The following is a 22075-nucleotide window of genomic DNA, read 5'->3' as shown; positions in this document are numbered from 1 at the left end:
ATCAATGCATTCTTTTCTAAAGACCTATTACAGCCACACCACCCACTCCACCGTCATTTCACAGAAGCTCAGAACAGGGGCGACATTCCTGACGCTCCCCGGACGCCCCTGAGCCCGTTCCCGGTGGGGATCCGGGCAGAAAAAGGAGCAAAGAGGAGGGGCAGAGTCACGTGGCTGAAAGTCAGAACAGCCGTTAAGGCAGGGAGACACGGGTCGGGAGGAGCGGAGAATATTCAACACAAGATCCTAATTAACACAGACTGGCCTCCTTCTGGGGCTCTCCCTCTGCCTCGGCTTGGGGCCCGGAGCTTGGCGGTGGGGGTGGGGGTGGGGGTGGGGGTGGGGGTGGGGTGGGGTGGGGGGCCCACCCAGGGGCGGGTCTCGGCCCGGGGCCCGTGGGGTCTCGTCTCTCCCGCAGCCGGGCCGCGAGAGCGAGCAGCGAGCACGAGGTCTCCTGCTGATGCGGTCCTGGCCCCCGTCTTAGGAAGGCGGGTCGCCGGCCCCTGACAGGCGGAGCTGCGGCCTGTGGTGACAAGGAAGCCCTGTCATCCCGTAAACACCGTGGTCCATTCTATGATGTGCTGAGCAGCCTGGATGTGATCCTTCGGAGCGCGTCCATCCGGAGGTGGAGAACGGGCCCTGCGAGCGTTTCCGGCTCACTCTCCTGCCCCTCCTCCCCCCACGTGTCTTCCCCTCCGTTTCAAACAGATTTGCGTCCAGCAAAATCCTGCGCTCGGCCTTGCGGTATCGACCGTCTACCTGGACCACGGTTCGGGCGTTCCCCGCGGCCTGAACAAAGGCTGCCGTGTTCTCTTCCGCTCCTGTGGTGCCCTAGGGGTGCCCGGCATAAGGCATCTGAAACGCAGGCCTCAGCCCCTCTCCCGGCCTTATTTCCTTCCCCACGTCCTAAGTTCTCTGGTCAGCCAAACCGCAGGACTCGGTATTGCCTGAATGTATCTTTTCCGGGTGTGACCCCCACCCCTGACACACACACACACGACACACACACCCCTCGTTAACAGTGCTCTGTCGCTTCGTACCTCCAACCTTCCAGCGGCTGCCTGAGGGAACGACAGAAGTTCAAGGCGGACCCTGTGTCCAAACCCTCACTTTGCAACGGATTAGACGTATCGCCCTGAACCGTTCTTTGGTCCCTGTACGCCAGGAATTCTGCCCCCTGGCTGCGCATTTATACCACCGGAAAGATTTAAACAATCAAACCACAGACAGCCGTGACCACCACCACTGCCCCAACACCCAGACCCTGCTGCAGACTCCTGAAATGGGAACCTGCAGGGGGGGGGGGGGGGGGGGTCCCAGGGCAGGCACTTTTCCAGAAGCACCTCATATGAGTCTCTTCCTACCGGCACTTAAGATCCTGACCATCACTTGAAAACTGCATTTTTGCCCACCTCTGAATCCGTGACAATAATGGCCCACTTCCCATGGTTATTGTGAATTTTTAATTCTACGACACGGGTAAAAAACCTGGAAAATATTAAATATATAATCAATTAACTGTGATTATGATGCTATTATGCGTTTTACGTCCGAGGCATTTTGTCCAGGCCCCCTAAAGGCTATGCTGTAGTACAGTGTAAATTATGGCTGTGCCAGATCTGAACCCCCCGGGAGCGTTTCTGCCTGCCCAGGGCTAGGCCAGCATCTGGCACAGGAGAACAGCAGCAATGAAGGAACCCATTCTGCCTTCTGGAAGGTTCCCTCCGTTGCTCCAGATATCAACTCACCATTCAAGGTCAGTGTCAGCTTCTCACGTTTCCCTTTAGCAAACTTCTTCCCATCAGAACTCAGAGTTCTTGTGATGTATATCATTCACCTGGTAACTAGTATAACTAACCTGGCCACTGGTTAGAACTACCCTTCCTTCATGATCTTATGTTATTTTAACTCGTTTGGCTATTTTTGGTTTATATCCTGTCTCTCCAAATAGACATTATATTTTTATCTTTTTTGTATCCCTCACAAAGCCTCACGTGGTGTGTAATACATGGCACATATTAAGAAAAATACATAAACCCTCTGATGGGGGAGGGGCATCCCAGTTTACTTTCAGTGCAGATGGAAATGGGATAGAAATGGCAATATTAAAAAAAATAAAACCTGAGCAAGCATTTTAATTTCAAGACAGTAGAGCATGTGACTCTTGATCTCGGGGTTGTGAGTTCAAGCCCCACATTGGTGTAGAGATTACTTAAAAACTAAACTTAAGGGGTGCCTGGGTGGCTCGGTCGGTTGAGCATCCGACTTCGGCTCAGGTCACGATCTCACAGTTTGTGAGTTCGAGCCCCGCGTCGGGCTCTGTGCTGACAGCTCAGAGCCTGGAGCCTGTTTCAGATTCTGTGTCTCCCTCTCTCTCTGCCCGCCCCCCCCACCCCCCCGTTCATGCTCTGTCTCTCTCTGTCTCAAAAATAAATAAATGTTAAAAAAAATTTAAAAAAAAACAACTAAACTTAAAATAATAATTAATAATAATAATAAATTCTTCATGATTGTACTTCCTTTGTTGGTAAAGACCTGGTGGGCACCAGCAGCCACAAATCAGTAAAATCATACGGCAGGAGCTATGGAGTTTGCAGACAATGGAGACGTAGGTTCTGGCCTCAGTGCTGGTGCAACGTAACTTGAGACTTTGAGCAATTCAAGTCACCTTTATGGTTTTCAGATTTGGTCAGAGGCAAGGGTTCTCCGTGGGTCTGTGGAGGTAGCTTTCAGTCCTGACAGTCTGTGTTTGTGACTCTCAGATCCTTAAATACAGGGATGCTACGTTACAGACATTGAGGCCTTCCCAATAGATAATATTATTCCCCTGAGAATGGATGATGGAATTATACAAAAGTGAGAATCCAGGGGGGAAAGGGAAAGCAGCGTGAATAATGAAAAGGGAACAAAGAGGCTGAAAGAAGCGTGATTTGTGGGGTTCTACCGCCCTCCTCAGAGAGAAGGGAGGCAGTGAGCCCGCAGACGCCAGTGTGGGCAGGGGGAGAGAGGCCTTGCCTGCGATCAGGATACACGGAGCACACTTTCAGAGGCAACAGGATCCAGCCCAGTTTGAGACAAGGATTTCTGAGATAATCATACACCTCTGAGAGTCTGATGTACTAATTTGAAAGCTCATCAAGTCATCTCGACAATTACTCCTACCAACCCCAAGGAAGCCGTGGCTGTGCCTCAGTCAGAAGTGAAAAAGAACATTATAAAACCTTATTTCTCACCCTCAGATAAGCTGCTCACTCCCCTATCTGGTGACTCTTGTTGGAAGCGCTTTAAATGTTTTCTAAAAGCCCATATTGGCTCCTCACGTTGTACTGGGTCATTAAAGGCCCTCACTAATGGAAGGCTGGGCACAGAGGTATCTTTATGTCCCAGAGTGTCCCCTTCTCCTCCACAGGATAAGGGAGGCCAAGCTCTTCCCTCCACCCTGGCCCCGTGTCTGTCATACCCTCTAAGTGGACCTCCTTCTCGGCCCACCTTTCTTTCCATATGTAAGTCATTTACAAAAACCCATCTCTGAAGTCACTCCTCCGTGAGCCCTTCTCCAACCCTCTGTCACAATCCACTTTAGAGAAACTCAGTGAGGCCATTAACCGCGGAGGATGGAATATAACCATCCCCAGACCACACTAAAATGAGGGTAAGGGAATAAACCCAAGAGAAGAAAGGGAACAGGACAGAAGATAGTATCATTGGAGAGATGGTATCGTTAATAAAAGAACAGAGAGCTCTGGCAGACAGTTTAGGGGAGAACAGTGATAAAGAGCACATTTTAAAAAGGGTGTGAGGTTGTTCTCTACAGGAAAAAAACAGGAAGAAATTAAATGCAATTATCTACAATAAATGATTAAATAAGATATGAAATAATGAAGAATATATTAAAAAGAATGTGCTATATATTATACTAAAAACAAATGATGGTAGTATGTGAAAACATAAGAATAAATCCTAGTATATCATAATAGATGGCTTAACACTTGAAAAGTAAATCAAGAAATAACTACATATGTATATTTTTAGAACACGGAATAAATGCTAAAAAATAAATAGCTAACAAAACTGAAAGGCATTGCCTTCAGGGAGGCAAATATTGACGTTGTTGCTTTTGTTACATACCTTTACATGAGATTGTACTAAACTAGCTGCCTGTAACATCTAAATTAAAAAAAAAAAAAACACATTTTAAAATATAGGTAAAGCATCAACTCATCACTCCCTTCTGTCCTATAGCCCCTACTACACCTTCATTTGTACCTTCCTTATCGTATTATATGAGGTATTATAACTGTGTACTTTGTCTTACTAAATGACCATAAGCTCCCTAAAGGGAGGTGCCGTGACTTTTATTGTTCTATTCCGTCCGTGCTTCCCTAACAAGGGCTGTTGGAAACATAAGTGTATATTTTGGGGAGCCGTCATGTTCAGAGTGTACCTGTTACGGAAGGGTGTCACTATTCTAGACCTCCTGCAATCTGTGGGGTATTCCTACCCAACAAAGAATTATCCTGCTGAAAACACTTTAACAAATAGCCAGTGCTATGGTATTGGGTCTAATTTCCAGTCAACACTCCAACAAGGCCAAGGAGAAAGATTCAGAAGCCAGTAGTTGTCATTTACAACTTATTGTCATTACAACTCAGGCCTATTAGATAAGACAATACATCCATTTTGTTGCATCTCAAAGTAACAAGACAAGAGAGAAGTACTGTGTCATAATTTCACTCCCAGCCCCCAAAAGATTCAGAGTCCGTTGTTCTCAGGAACCGTAGCATCTGGATTTGTGCTGAGCTCATCAGAATACGTTAGGGCTGTCAGGTTTAGAAATCACTAAGTTTAGAATCCACAAGGAGAGTAGGAAATAGGATACAAAAGAGAGCTTAGACTCCCTAAAAGAACAGTTCCCACCCTATCCCATTTAATTTAGCTAGAGCTTAGCTGCTATCTGTTATCAGCAACACCCAATCTATTGAGACAATACATTTACTTTCAAATTGCTAAGAAAACATGGGTTTTGCCACCAGCCTACAGACTTCACAGATATTTTGGGACATGGACACTGTCACTTCTTTCTTAATACATGAATAATTATGTCTCTCTTTTAAACAAACTGTTCCTAAGAGTTCTATAATGATATCTGTAACTTCCAGCCCTAAATAGTTTGCCCACAGGTAATATTTAAATGCAGCTCAAAATGAACTTCAACCTCAGATGAGAGGATGTATATGGTATTATTAAATATTATGCTGTCTAGCCACCAAATAGAAACTGCATGGCCAAATAGACATTTGAATAACTGCTAAGTTGCTCTATCAATCAAACTAACAAAGTTAAAACGGCGACATAATATTTTTTTACCTGCCAAAATAGCAAATACCGTTACACTTATAACACCCAGTGTCAATTCCATGAATGAAAATTTATGCAAAAGGATTTTTGCTATTAACAAACCACCTAAGTATCCCACAACAGGAGGATAATTAAATGAATGGACGAACAATTATTTAGCCGCTAAAACCATCGTTTCAAAGACTGTATAAAGACCTGGGAAAATAGCCCTCATAAAATAATTTTATAAGGCAAGGTATAAAAACCTACACACAGTATTAGTCAGAATCATAAAAGGTACATCAACAGTCATATATATAAATATACACGTATTCGAATGGGGCAACAGAGCAGTATTTCTGGATGATGAGATTATAGACGGGTTTTATTTTCTACCTTCTTACAGTTTTTCAAACTTGGCACCGTGAAAATATGTCATATATTTTTAATTAGAAAAGATAAACTTCTAACTGCAGGCTGTTCAGCAATACTCAACCACATAGACAACACTGACCAACTGAGGAAAACCAGTTGCTCAGGGCAATTGCTCAATCCCAGAGAGACTTGACGCCTGATTCAATTAGGGGGGGAAATCATTACTTTTTTTATTCCCCCCCGAAGATGTTTTTTTTTATATGTTGTTAGAGGTGGGGGTAGAGTAAGATATGCCACGTGGAATACTAAATCAAGAAGAAATAGATCCATTTTACAAGGGTGTGTTTTGAAATCATTATTATAAGTGAACTTATTCACTGTGCATTAAGCTTTAGCAATAAAACAGCACCCTTCTCTGCATGTGTCTCATGGCTACCCTGCTCTGTCTCCACACTTCTGAACAGTAAAATAAATCAAATTACCCCAACAAAAAGCATAGTATTCTCCAAAGAGAGGCCCTGTGTCCCTCCCTTTATTCTATATTGTGCTTGAATAAAGCACATGAGACCCTCTCATTGAACAGGTCTAAATATAAAGCCTTTGGAAAAACCATGCATCCTCCTCTTTCCAAACTCAGTTACAATCCCCATTAATGTTAATAAGAGCTATGTGGCGGGATGAGGAAAAGCCATTCCCATTATGTTTTATTACATTTTTATTTTATGAACTGGTCTCTTGGATGATAAATCAGTGCTACTGCAAAACCGTCATTCTTTAGGGAAAAACCTCCCTGAGATTTCCCTTCTTTGTGTTATTCTGATGCTGGCAAAAAGAAAAACCCCCCAAAAAACAAAGCACATGCCGAGTGTTTGGGGCCGGTAGTGACTATTTTGCTGTGGGTGGCACCCCAATGAAATGCCAACCGTGCTGTACTTAATGAGCAGGAACTACAGTCTTGCTGAAAAGACAGAGAAAAGGTGCCTGAGGTTAAGTATTGCGTTTTACAAATACCCACTCAGCAGCTGGCAGTTAAGCAACCTGGAATCAAATCATGCTCACCATCAGATAAGTCTCGGGCACCCAAAGCACTCTAGAGCAAGGGTTTGGTCTAAGTGGGGTTGCCATCCTGGCCTCGTTTGTCTGCTCTAAGAGGAGGGTACAGGGACTCGTACCCTTCCCTTCTCCATATGACAGATACTGCACTATATCCTTTTCTACATATTTCTATATATTTCACGCCCACCTGAGGTCCCCTCCTCTGCACACGTAGCTCCTGGGATTTAGAAAATCCTTCCTTTTGTTCTTTCCCACCTTGGCCCCATGAACACTTCCCCCCCTCCCCCCCATTTGGGTCCACATTATTTTCTTCCCTTTAAAACAAAAGAAAACACACACACACACACACACACACACACACACACACACACACACACACACCCCTTTATTTTTTTAGAGCAGTTCTGAGTTCACAGCAAAACTGAGCAGAAAGTACAGAGCTTCTGTGTACCCATTGCCCCCTCAACAGGTACGGATTCTCCCACACAACAGCAGTACACGGGTTGGAATCAATGAACCCATGTTGATACAACATTATCACCCAAAGCCCATAGTTTACATTACAGGCCACGCTTGGTGTGAGTTCTGAAACAGGTACAACGACATGTAGCCACAGCAGAGCATCGTAAACAGTACTTTCACTGTCCCTCAAATCCTCTGTGCTCTGCTTGCTCAACTCACCCTCTCCATTAACCCCTGGCAACCACTGATCTGTCTCTATAGTTTTGTCTTTTCCACAATGCCATGTCATTGGAATCATAGTGCCTGGCCTTTCCCAGTTGGCTGCTTCCACTTAGTAACATTCATTTATGTTTCCTTCACATCTTTTCTCTTTAGTGCTGAATAATACTCCATTGTGTGGTTGTTGGGGTTGGGTTTTTTTGGATGATTTTATCATGACCTACCTTTCCCAGGTTTGTTGAGCTATAATTGACATATAAAATTTTGTAAGTTTAAAGTGTAAAATGTGATGACTTAATAGGCATATACATTGTGAAATAATTATCATAATAAAGTTAGTTGATGTATCCATCACCTCACATAATTATGTATGTATGTGTGGTAAAAAAAAAAAAAAAATCGAAGACCTACTCTCTCGGCAACTTTCAAGTCTGTAATACAGAACTGTTAATGATAGTCACCATGCTGCATATTAAATCCCTAGTGGACCACAGTGGATCTATCCATTCCCCGACTGACAGACATCTTCGTTGCTTCCAGGTCTTGGCAATTATGAAGAAACTATCTATAAATATCCATGTGCAGATTTTTGTATAGACACAAATTTTCAATTCATCTGAGTAAATACCAAGAAGCACAATTGCTGGACTATGTGGTAAGAGTATGTTTAGTTTTCTAAGAAACCACCGTATTGTCTTCTCAAGTAGCAGCACCATTTTTTGCATCCTCTCTCTTTGGATGAGAGTTCCTATTGTTCCACATCCTCCCTACCATTTGGTGTTGTCAGTGTTTTGGATTTGGCCATTCTAATAGGTATGTCCTGGTATCTCATTGTTGTGTTCATTTATAATTCCCTAATGACACCTAATGAGGCATGTGTTCAGATCTCTTGCCCATATTTAATCATTCAGGTCATGTTCTTACTATTGAATTTTAAGTGTTCTTTGTATATTTTTGAAAAGAGTCTTTTATAAGATATTTATTTTGCAAATATTTTCTACCAGTCTGTGCCTTGTCTTCTCCTTCTTTTGAAATAGGAAACCAGTTTTAAATTGTAATGGTGTACAGCTTATCAATTATTTCTTTCATGCATTGTGCCTTTGGTGTTGTATCTAAAGAGTTACCACAATACCAAAGGTCATCTAGATTTTCTCCAATGCTATCTTCCAGGGGCCTGCACTTTAAAGTATATTATCCATTTTGAGTTAATTTTGTGTTAATTGGTGAAGGATGTAAAGTCTGTGTCTAGGTGCCTTTTTTTTTAATGTGGATGTCCAGCTGTAACGGCACTTTTTGTTGGATAGATTATCTTTGCTCCATTGTGCTACCTTTACTCCTTTGTCAAAGAGCAGTTGGCATATTTAAGTAGGTTTATCTCTTGGCTGTCTATTCTATTCCATTGATTTACTTGTCAATCATTTTCCCTCTTAATTGTCTTGATTGATCTTGATTGATCGCACCATTGTCTTGATTGCTGTGTTCTATAATAAGTCTTAAAAGTTGGTTAGTTTCAGTAATCCAACTTTCTTTCTCTCTCCCATATTGTGTTGGCTATTGAGACTTTTGCTTGTTCACATAAATCTTTTGAACCACTTTCTTGATATCCACAGCTAATTTGCTGGAATTTTGATTGTGATTGCATTGACTCTACAGAGCAAGAACTGACTTGATAATATTGAGTCTTCCTATCCATGAATATGGAATATCACTGCATTTATTTAGTTATTTGATTTCATTCATTAGGGGTTTATGATTTCTATCATATAGATGTTGAATGTATTTTGTTAGATTTATACCTAAGTATTTAATTTTGGGGGGTAATGGGAATGGTATTGTGTTTTAATTCAAATTCCACCTGTTTATGGCTGGTATATAGAAAAACAATTGACTTGTGTATATTAATTGGGTATCCTGCAACCGTGCTGTAATTGCTCATTAGTTCCAGGAGTGTCTTGTTGTGGTGGTTGTGGTTGTGGTTGTTGATTCTTTCAGATTATCTACATAGATGATCATCTTACCTACAAAAAAGAACACAGTTTTATTTCTTTTTTCCCCGTGTACAGTAATTACCTTTTCTTGTCTTACTGCATTAGCTAGGACTTACAGTATGATTTGAAAAGGACTGGTGAGAGGAAACATCCTTGCCTTGTTCCTGATCTTACTCGAAAAATGTCTAGTTTCTCACCATTAAGTATGATGTCAGCTGTAGGGTTTCTTTTTTTTGTAAATAAGGAACATAATAACTTCCTATTAAGCTGAGGAAGTTCCCCTCTGTCTTAGTTTACTGAGTTTTTAACATGAATGGATATTGGATTTTGTCAAAAGATTTCTCTGTATCTATTAATTTGGTCATGTGGCTTTTCTTCTTTAGCCCATTGATGTGATAAATTACATTAACTGAGTTTCTAATGAAATAGCTTTGCACAGCTGGGATAAATCACACTTGGTCATAATACATAAATCTTTTATACATTGTTGGATTCTATTTAATATTTTGTTAAGGATTTTTGCATCTATTTCATGAAAGATATCAGTCTGCAGTTTTTTTTTCTTGTAATATCTGTATCTGATTTTGGTACTAGGGTAATGATGGCCTCCTAGAACGAGTTAGCAAGTATTCTCTCTGCTTCTATCTTCTGGAAGAGATTATAGAGAATTGGTATAATTTCTTTTTCAAATGTTGGTAGACTTCACCTGTTAACCCATCTGGGCCTAGTGCTTTCTGTTCTGCAAGTTATGAAGTATTGATTCAGTTTCCTTAAGATATAGGCCTATCCTGATTATCTGTTTCTTCTTGTGTGAGTTTTGGCAGATTGTGTCTTTCAAGGAATTGGTCCATTTCATCTGGGTTATCAGGTTTGTGAGCATAAAGCTGTTCATAGTATTGTTTTATTATGCTTTTGTTCTCCATGGGATCCATAATGATGTCCCCTTTTTCACTTCTAATATTAGCAACTTGTGTTTTTCCTTTTTTTTTTTTTTTTTTTTTTTTGGCTTGGTTAGCTTGGCCAGAGGATTCTCAATGTTATTGTTAAAGAAACAATTTTGGTTTTGTTGATGTTTTTTTCTTTGATTTCCACCATTTGCTTCTATTGGTTTCTGCTCTAATTTCTATTATTTTCTTCCACTTATTTCATACTGAATTTGCCCTTTTTCTTTTTTCTTTTCTTTTCTTTTTTTGAGAGAGAGTGAGAGAGCATGAGAGTGAGTGGGAAAGGGCAGAGGTAGAGGAAGAGGGAATCTTAAGCAGGCCCTACCCCCTGAATGGAGTCCCTCAAGGGGCTCAATCTCACAGCCATGAGATCATGACCTGAGCCAAAATCAAGAGTCAGGCACTTAACCAACTGAGCCACCCAGGTGCCCCAGCTGCTCCTCTTTCTCTAGTTCCCTAGGGTGGAAGCTTAGGTAATTGATTTTAGATTTTTCTTTGCTTCTAATCTATGCTATAAATGCTTTATAATCCCCTCTAAGCATTGCTTTTGTTGCATTCCAGTAATTTTGATAAGTTATATTTTCATTTGCATTTAGTTCAAAATATTATTGAATATTTCTTCAGATTTCTTCTTTGACCCATGTGTTATTTAGAAGCATGTTGGTTTTAGGGGATCTTCCAGCTATCTTTCTATTATCTATTTCTAGTTTAATTCCAGTGTGCTCTGAATGCAGAAATTGTCCTATGTCTTTTCTTTCAATGTTGTTAAGGTGTGGTTTATGGCACAGAATATGTTCCATATTGGTGAACGTCCCATGCGAGCTTGAGAAGAATGTGTATTTTACTGGGTTGAGTGAAGTAGTCCATAGATGTCATTATAATCCAATTTATTGGTGATGTTATTGAGTTCAATGATGTCCTTACTGAGTTTCTGCCTGCTGGATCTGTCCATTTCTGAGAGATGGGTATTAAAGCCTCCAACTATAATAGTGAATCATCTATTTCTCCTTGTAATTTTATCAGTTTTTGCCTCACATTATTTTGATGCTCTGGTATTAGGCACATTAAGGATTGTTATGTCTTCTCAGAGAATGAACATCTTTATCATTATGTAATGGCCCTCTTTATCCCTGATAAGTTTTCTTGCTGTGTTATCTGCTCTGTCTGGGATTAATATTGCTACTCCTACTTTCTTTTTATTTGTATAGCATGTAAAATTTTTCCTTATCCATCTATTTTTAATCTATATGTATCTTTTAAAGTGGGTTTCTTGTAAACAACATATAGTTAGATCTTGGTTTTCAATCCACCCTGACAATCTCTGTCTCTTAACTGGTGCATGTAGTCCCCTGATATTGAAAATGATTATCAATATGCTTGGATTAATATCTAACATATCTGCTATTGCTTTCTATCTGTGGCTCTTATTGTTTGCTGTTGTTTTTTCACCCTTTTTCTGCCTTTTATGATTTGAATTGAGCATTTTATATGGTTCCATTTTCCTTCCATTCTTATGTATCAATTATACTTGTTATTTACTTTTTATAAGCGGTTGCTATAGAGATTGCAATATGCATTTACAACCAACCCAGATCCACTTTCAAATATCTCTATACCACTTCATGGATATTTCAAGTACCTTATAAAAACAAAATATTGCTGATTCCTCCCTCTTCCATTCCTTTTTATCATTGTGGTTATTTATTTCACTTATACACAAGCATAGGTGCATATATATAATACAATACATTATTGCTCTATTATTATTTTGAACAAACTGTTATCTGTTAGATTCATAAAAATAAGAAAGACAAAAGCTTTTATCTTATTTTCACTTGTTTCTTCTCTGATGCACTTCCTTTATATAGATCTGAATTTCTAACCTACATAATTTTCCTCTCTCTGAAGAACTTTGTTTAATATTCTTACAAGGCAGTCTACTGGAAATAAATTCCTTTAATCTGTATTTGTCTAAAAATGTTTTTATATCTCCTTCAGTTTGGAAAAATAATTTCACAGGGTACAGAATTCTAGATTGGTGTGTTTTTTTTTTCTCTCAGCACCATAAATATTTCACTTCTTTCTTCTATATGTCTGAGGAAATGTCAGACATAATTCTTACCTTTTTTCCTGTGTAGATAAGTTATTTCCTTTCTTCTGGCTTCTTTAAAGATTTTTTTTGGTCTCTGATTTTCTGAGGTTTGTATTTTATATGGTTACATGCATTTTATATGATGTTCTCTGAGCTATTTGATGTTCTCTGAGCTTTCTGAATCTGGTTTGGTTTCCAACATTAGTGTGGGGCAAATTTTCATTCATTATTGTTTTAAATATTGCTTTCATTCACTTCTCACTTTCTTCCTATTTTGATATTTCCAGTACATGTATGTTATGCCTTGTCGAGTTGTCTCACAGCTACTGGATGTTGTTGATTTTTGTTTGTTTGTTTTTTTAGTGTTGTTTCTTTTTTCTACTTGTTTTTCAGTTCTAAAGGTTTTGACTGAGATACCCTCAAGCTTACAAATTCTTTCCCAGCCATATCACGTGTCCTGATGAGCCCATCTAAAGCATTCTTCGTTTCTATTACACTGTTTTTGATCACTAGCATTTATTTTTTTATTCTTTCTTAGAATTTCCATCTGATGGCTTCCTTTATCCATATGTTCTTACATGTTGTCTACTTTTCCTATTAAAGCCCTTAGCATATTAATCACAGCTTTTCATATTCTTGGTCTTATAAGTACAACATTCCTCCCATATCTGACTCTGGTTCTGATGCTTTTTCAGTCTCTTCAAACTGTGCTTTTCCTTTTTAGCATGCCTTGTAATTTTTTATTGAAATGAGGACATGATGTGCTGGGTAGAAGGAACTGTAGCAAATAGGTTTTGAATAATGCACTGGTGATGTGAGGGAGTAAGGGAAGCATCCCACAGTCCTATGATTAATCTCAGTCTTTTGGAGAAGCTGTGCCCCTGGACTATGAACTTCATCAGCACTTCTCAGTCTCCCCCTCATAAGGTGAAACGAGGTGTTCAGAAGGGCAAGAGTCAGACATTTCCTTTCTCACCGTGGAAGGCTACAGCCTGCTGAGGTTGAGTATTTTCTTACCCTCAGTTTGGTGAAGTCTGAAAATATCTTAGTGGATGAGGCTCTGGTAAAATAGTTTCCCCTGAGGGCAGGTCTTGTTTTAAGAAGAATAAAATGCCCTGGAGTATTTCAAAATGATTATTTTTCCTTCCCCCTTGCCAGAAGGACAAGGGAATTTTTCTCTGGTATTTACTTCGAGAACCATAGAGATTCTAAAGGTAAAACTCACCGAACGGTGGGCTCCCCCCACCCCCATCACTGGGAATCCGTGGAGTTTTTAACTCTCACACTTGTCTGCACTCAGCCCCCAGCAACTTGTCAAGCACAGTTCAGATGCTTCTGCCCCAGCACTGCTTCCCCCGAGGTGTCTGCTGACAAGAGTTGTGAGTCCTGTAACCACCTGTTTGTCTCTCTGATTTGGGGGGCAGTAGTTTGCTTTGTAATCCATTTCTATAGCATATCTGAGAAGGTTTGCTGATTTTTCAGTCTTTTTCAGCCTTTTATTCATTGTCAGTGCAGAATAGTGACTTCTAAGCTCTTTGCATGCTGGATCTGAAACTGAAAGTCCTTTTCTCTTCTCTTTCATATTTTTATTAAACTTCTAAGTACCACATAGTTTATATGGATTATGTGTTTTCTGCTATTGATATCTACATTGTTTATATATATATTAACAACTAGATGTTAAGCTTTCTTTGTTGAGGAAATACATCGTATATAGTCTTAATTCCACTTTGCCCACAATGCTGAGTACAGTTCAACAGGTGTCCAATAAATGATCAACAATTGATTGAAGTTTATTAATCATTTCTAATCTCTGAGCACTCCTTTGGTGTAGCCTCGTAACCCTCTACACAATTGCAAGTGTCTGTGGAATATCCTTGACTGTGAAAAATGTACAATAAAAAATATCTACTACATATTAGTAATGCATCGAAATATGCATTTTATTAATGCAAACAGCATTAAAAACAGTATGTGCATTTGTAAGATCTAAGATTTATTTTGTGCACATGTAGAAAATGCTTTTGAACAAATCGATTATAGGTGGACTCCTTGAAAATTCTTGATAGCACCTAAGTACCTCCCTTCCTTCCCACCGCTCACCTGAGACCAGTGTAGTCCACATCTTGGCTTTGTCACTTACTAGTGATGGGGATCAGTAGGTGTTCAGGGGAAGTAACTGGCAATTAATTTACCTTCTCCGAGGCTCAGTCTTTTCATACGTGAAACTGTGATTACACTTCCCTGTGGGGTGCTCATGAAAATTAAATGAGAGGGCACAGAGAGTAGCTAATACAATGCCCGGAAGACAGCAGGTGCTCTGAAAATATTCTGTTCCCACTTCTCTCATACATTCCACTTCAAATTCACTTTCAAGAAAATACGTTGTCTCTCTAAATGGATGTATAGGTTCTCTGTTGCCAGAAAACAGAAGCTCTGTAATTCAATCTAATTCCCCTCTCAGTTTTAACTGCTAATAAACTCCGAGCCAAATCTAAGGTCCCAGGGTTTTAATCCACCAACTCTTACTTCCGCAAGATTTGACTTTCTTCTTCACCTTTTATATGGAAGAGGATCAATTTTCAATTAAATAATCTCAATCATCTCAAAACGTTAAATACAAAAATGCACGTATCAATGTAGGTACAAGTCATATATAATGGGAAAAGCACTGAGATTTACTCGCAGCTCTAACACTCATAGCTTATATGCTTAGGCATGTAATTCAATATTAATAGGTGTTAGTAAAATTAAATGATTTGTGAGACCATTTTAAATTATAATTTGCAATTATTCTGATCTTTAAATAGGGACACATTCAGAAGAGACATTATGCTCTATATAATTTTGTTACTGTGTCAAATTTTGAAGACAGAAACTTAAGGTACATCTCAAGAAAATGTCTACTAGTATTTCTCTCTTGAGCATGCTTTTAAGGAGCTGAAAGTAGGATAGAAAAGACATTTAAATCCCTACAACTAACAGAACTTGATATTTTGGTGAAGAAAAACCATTCTTAAAAGTCCCTCAAGATGATCTGAACTTCCATCTGGTGACCTACTGTCTACGTTTTTGCAGAAACACATGGAAGGAACCTTGGATTAAGGGCCAAACAAGAAAGTACACTAGGTAAGCAGTTGTAGTTAAAACAAAAAAAAAAAGCTCCGTAAGACTAAGGTATTATTTTTATAGGGTCCCTAAATACATTGCCAAGCATTTTTATATACTCACATAACCTAGTATTTTAAAACCTAAACTATTTCAATCTTAAATTGTAATACTCTTTTTATTTGCTGAAAATAAATAATTGTTTTATAAAAATGATAGTAAAATGAAGCCATCTCAGCATTAACTATGTTTCTAATAGTAGTGATAAATTCATGCCAATTTATCCATTCTATCTATGTTAATGTATATTTTCATGTATTGACATAATTCACTTAGACACTAATTATCCCATCTTATTAAAATATATTTGCTTGACTTCATGTTGGGTCCTTTGTCATTTTCCTTTGTTATTGCTGTTGCTAATTATGCAGACAAAAATGAAGTAAACTTATCAGGGTAAAAATGCATTTATTTATTCAATTCCCTATGTCAGCTCTCCAAACTTACTAAGGAAAGCAGCATTTCCAAGTATTGCACCTTAAGCCAAAGATTTTTGCTTATAACCTTTGAAGTGCCTTCTCTGACCCAGTGTAATGCTAAGTATACTCACATGTAGTCCTGTAAACAGACCATCCATCTAATCATCTGGCTCTCGTGACCCTTTCTGGTGTAGTTTTCTGGCTAGAGAGGCAAGGTTATCCATCCATGCCTACAATACACTTTCTTTTACGAGAACCCATTTATTCATGGTGTATTTGCAGGGATTGAAATATGTAAACAACTGAAAGTCCTCATAAATACTTAAGGACAGTGGCTTTGCTAACATGCCACCCTTGACTACATAACTTTATCCCTTTTCAATCATGATACATCATATTTCCTCAAAATGACCTCTAATACCCTGAAAACAGGCTTGGCAGGGATGAAACACAGAAAATACAGACAACACATTATGCTTTACCAGCATAGGCTAATTTCAAATCTCACTTTCTTAGATTAAAAAAAATGATAGATTAAAAAAATATTTTAAAAGAATGTTTCTTTTTCTCAGATATGTATTACGCTAATAATATTTCAAGACACGTGAAATGTTCCAAATATAAATGAAATGCTGGCAATGTTAAAATATGCAAATTAAGGGAAAAGAAAACCCAGGGTTAATTCATAATCCACCGCAAAATAATGTTTGCAAGGGTTCCATATGCTGCTTCTTATGGTAAATGTCTTCCTTTCACATGTGCTAACATCCTGTATTCACTGCAGGATATCAGATGCAGGAAGTGAACTGTATCCATTTTCTTCATCATTTGATGTTTGGAAGTTAGGAAAAGTACATGGAAACCCGGGCTTAGACTGCCGGAAACTCAGTGCTACCCTGACCTGGGCGTTAAGCGGCTTTATAACCTTAATGAGTCACTTCACTTTTCTGTACGATTATAGTTCACCCAACATGCTGTGTTTGTAAAATATAAGCATTGCTTGAGGAAAGTAAAGGACGAACTGGATAGTTTCTTCCAGATAAGGAAGAGAAGCTCTAGAGAAAAATTACTTCAGTTACATAATTTTTTGGATTGCCGGAGGCCCTCAGCAGCGAGGGGAGACAACCCTGAAAAGATCCTTCAGCAGAATTCTCAGCACAGATGGCAAACCACAAGAATCCAGCCTGACATGGGCCTTGCATGAGAACTTCAGAGTTGAGTGTTTCCCTCAAGCTGACTTTCCCAAACCCAAATGTGTGACTGAATCGTCTTTGGGTTTTTTGTTTTTTTTTTTTAAACAAAATCAGAGAAGTTTAGAAACTGGAGGTTATCAACAAGTTACAGAAAAGCGGGTTGTGAGAAGGGTGAACAACTTGTCTGAATTTGCTCAGTTTGCTCAGGGATTTTCCTGGTCTGTCTTTCTTTCTTTCTTTCTTTCTTTCTTTCTTTCTTTCTTTCTTTCTTTCTTTCGTTCTTTTACTGAAGTCTCTACATTTCAGGAAACCTGACCTCCTGTTGCTTTCGTATTTTACTATGTCACCCAGAGAAGTAAGGACCTAGATCATTTAACTTACTGTTAATTTATGAACCTCCAGTTCTGTATGTGTGATGATCACATGGCTCCTACCAGGCTCAATAACTCATCTTCTGCCATTAATGACACACCCCCATGTGCACATCACAATGGTGTCTGTGCCTTCCTAGCTGGGCATGAATATACGAAATACCCAGGGGTCTCAATGGAGAAGGAATCTAGCACATTGGCTGGATTTACTGGACCTAATTTTCAGGGTCGGGTAATAATGGAGTTAGAAATAATGGAGGTACACTGGAGAGGTAATACTCATTATTTTAACTTCTGAAGCCTGTTCTGGTCTATTTTGAAATTACAAGACATTATATCTGAGAACAGAACAAAACAGGTGGCCCCGCAGAAGATGAGATGGGGAAATGAAGGTATCGTTGTCAGTTTCTCCCACTAAGAGTTTAAGTCTTTGTTCAGTGGCTCTCATATCTTGCTTGAGCACAGCAAACTGAAGGGATTGCCAACAACTGTCTTAGGAGAGGGGGAGAGCCAGGAGAGGTCGGTTGAGTGACAGCACCCCAAAATATCCAGGTCATCCGCTCATCCCTGGAAACTATAAATCTTACCTTATGTGGCAAAAGGGTCTTTGCAGATGTGAATAAGTTAAGACTTGTGAGATGGAGAGATTATCCTGGATTATCCAGGAGGGCCTTAAATGCAATAGCAAATGTCTTTATTAGAGAGAGGCAGTGTGAGATTTGACACAGAGGCAGGAGATGTGACTTTGAAAATGCAGAAAGGCACCGAGGCGGGAATGCAGCTCTCGAAAGGTGGAAAAGGCACAGAATGAGCATCTCCCCCTAGAACGTCCCAGGGAGCACTTTAATTTGAGCCTAGGGAAACTGATTTCAGATTTTTGTCATCCAGACCCATAGGACAATATATGTGTGTTGTCTTAAGCAACCACATTTGTGGTAATTTGTCACAAAAACGATAGAAAATAAATACAGAACATGCAATTAAAGTAGCTTACACTATGGGGCACCTGGGTGGCTCAGTCAGTGGGGCATCCGACTTTGGCTCAGGTCATGATCTCACAGTTGGTAGGTTCAAGCCCTGCCTCTGGCTCTGTGCTGACAGCTCAGAGCCTGGAGCCTGCTTCAGATTCTGTGTCTCTCTCTCTCTCTCTGCCCCTCCCCTGCTCGTGCTCTGTCTCTCTGTCTCTCAAAAATAAACATTAAAAAAAAATGAAAAAAAAAAAAAAGCTTACACTATGACAGTGCTAACAAGAAAGTAAAGGAAAAGGGCCCGGTTTTCAGACTGACTAGTAACATCCCCAAATCTGCTTTCTGACAATGTTAGAATGATACTGAATACAATAGTAAAGTGAATAAATCTACTTCCAGTTGATCTCTCTGGACAATGAAATTAACAACAGAAATGTAACAGCCCTTGCCACAAAAATACTGGCAGTTAGATTTTAGTTGAAAACACCTTCAATGTCCAGACCATGAAAATAAATGAGTCAAAGACATGCATGTTATAGGAAAAAAAAAAAAAAAAAAAATATATATATATATACACATATGTATATATATATGTATATATATATGTCTTGAAATAAGTAATTTTGCAGAAAATAATGAAAGACCAGGAAAATCCATCTGGGTCCTCATAAATTCAGGGTGAATCCTTTGCAAAAACACTCAGCACTCATAAGCACTCAGCAGAGCTCTTTTTCACTGAAATGCTCACCACCAACATAGCACACACACAAAATATGAACAATCACAAAGAAACCAACATCACGGCAATAGAGTTCTCTTCATTAGCAGTGCTATACTATCACGGCTGGAACTCTTGCCCTTTTCCAGGAGGTTCGTAATCTTTTGACAGACAGATCAAAGACAAACATGAGGAAGGATTAAAGTAAACTTGGGCTATATGTGTATTAAGGAAACAAACAGGTTTTGAATAAGAAATTTAGGAAAAGGTCCTCCATATGGCAGGCCAATAATTGATGAAGGACACATTTCATCTAGCACCTTTAAGTACTAATAAAAATACTACAACTCAAATATCTATGGTAATGCAAGATTAAGAAAGAAAGAAAAAAACCTACATCAAGACCTTATCATGAAACTGAAGAATATCAAAAATAAGGAGAAAATCTGGAAAGCTCCCAAGAAAACAGATTACCTGTAAAAAGTGACAGTACACAACGGTCCTTCCAACAGTTGTGCTATAGATTAAAGACAGTGTATTGATCTTCACTGTTGGGTAAGGTAGTGGCCAACCAAGAATTGTATACCCAGAAATACTGGTTTCAAGAATGAAACAAATATAATTTCCAAAAAAGAAAAACAAAAAGGCTACCACCAATAGACTCTCACTAACAGAAATTCTCAAAGATACAGATCAAGAAGATGGCCAGTCAGACCACATAAGAGTAAGAAGCCAAGATAATCTGAAGTAATGTCCCATAAAAACTAATGACCTAGTGTTACTTTAAAGGCAACAAGAAAAATTTTAAATACATGGAAGTAATAGCATCAAACATGAGGAGAAGTTAATGGATTCGTTGTGTAACAAGGTCCTGGTTATTGTTCAGTTTACACCCTGATAGTTTAAAGTTATGTGTGGAATTTTAGGATACCAATTAAATAAAGACAAAAGGTGTTAAGCTTCCAAACTAGTCACGAAAAGAATGGAACAAGAATAATCAGTCTAAAGAAAGTAAAAGGAGAGAAAAAGAATAATTGCATACTTTGGAAAAAGAAAAAGGTACACACATGATGGAGTATAGAGTAAACTCTCGTATTGGACTCTAAATAAATCAGTAATGACATTAATATGAGCAGACTCGATGCTAAAAGACAAAGACTGACTAGATTTTTTAAACCCAACGATATGCTTTTGTGAGGGATACATCTAAAACTTAAGAAAAAAGGAAGGTGAGAATAAAAGGACAGAAAAATATATGCCAGACAGATTTCTACCAAAAGATATTAGTGCTTCAATTGGTATATTATTACCAGATAAAAAAGATTTTAAAAAGAAAGAAGCATTCCTGTACATAAAGATATTCAGTGAATAATAAGATTAATTCACCAGGAAGAGAAAACAATTATAAATATATTGTTACTCAATAATGTTGCCAAAAGGTATACATATGAAAAATTGACAGAAGTAAAGGATAAAGACAAATCCACGATCATACTGAATGACAGATTTAATACAATTGTCAGTAATGGGTAGGATAAGGTGAAAAAAAAAAACCAACTCAGTAAGGATATAGAAGATCTGGAAAACACAATCACCAAGCTTGATTCAATGTAATTGATCCCTACTGAGACAGTACTTTTTAAATGAAAAAAAAAAAACAAAAAAACAAAAAACCAGGGCTAGAGCTATATGGGGAAAGATATTTGCTACACATAAAATCAATAAGGAATTAATATCCACATTATTTAAAGAACTTCTCCAAATAAGTTTTGAAAAGAAAGGATGATATAACAGAAAAATACACAAAAGCCTTGAACCGTTAGTTTCCTTACAAAAGTGACGTTGCAAAGGAATCTGCACAGAAACAATTCTGATACCTCCTTTGGGCATTGTTTCTGTTGGCACAGACTCCAAGCCAGGTTCTCTGACCATCCTGGAGATGCTATGAATCTAATGTTCTTTAGTAAATTTCTTTTCTGCTTAAGCTTGCCAAAATAGGCATTTATTCCGTCTGCCTGCTTGAACGCAATCTCTGAATGGCACAGATGCCAATGCGCGGCCTGGACAGCCAAGTCGCCTGGGTACCGACGACTCTCTGTAAACCTTTTAAGGTGAAGGCTTTACCCAGCCACCTTGAGCTGATACCCACCTTCCATCATCTTATCAAGTGCCAGCAGGTACTTGTTCTATCATTCTAATCTTTCTTCTCATTGGACTGTCCCCTGGTCCCTCTTTATAACATTGGTGTTCTGGTTTCTCCAGTTATGCCAGGAGACTCAGAGTTGAGTATCTACAAGTCACTTTGTAGCAGAATTACCACGGATAAAGGAAAGATTATGTTTTCTAGATCTCACTGACCTTCCTGGTAGCCAGAGAGACATCAAAATGTAGGAAAAGCCATCACCAAGACCTATCAAACAGGGGCGTTTCCAGATTAGAAAACATGGAACAAACCACATCTCTCTCACTGAATTATATTTCCTGAAGGAGAAAAATCATGAGAACAATCCTTTTTCTCTAGCCTCTTTTTTCCCATAACTCATTCTGCCGTGTTACAAATTTGACCTCTTGCCCCAAAATCCATGTTCCCCAGGAATACTAGCATTGGCTGTAATGCTAGAATGGCTTGCTAATGAGTTCCATTCTCTACACTATGGTTTTGCCTATTTTGTTCAACCCAGAAAGCCTACAGTCTTGCCTACAAATAAAGCTCACTGACTGTTGATTCTACTGTTCTTTAAAAAGCGTGACATGACGATTTGAAC

This window comes from Panthera pardus, unplaced genomic scaffold (genome assembly GCF_024362965.1).
Source record: "Panthera pardus isolate Hobbes unplaced genomic scaffold, ASM2436296v1 HiC_scaffold_17, whole genome shotgun sequence".
Taxonomy (NCBI): Eukaryota; Metazoa; Chordata; class Mammalia; order Carnivora; family Felidae; genus Panthera; species Panthera pardus.
The sequence above is the reverse complement of the archived record's forward strand: the minus strand, read 5'-3'. Positions refer to the sequence as shown.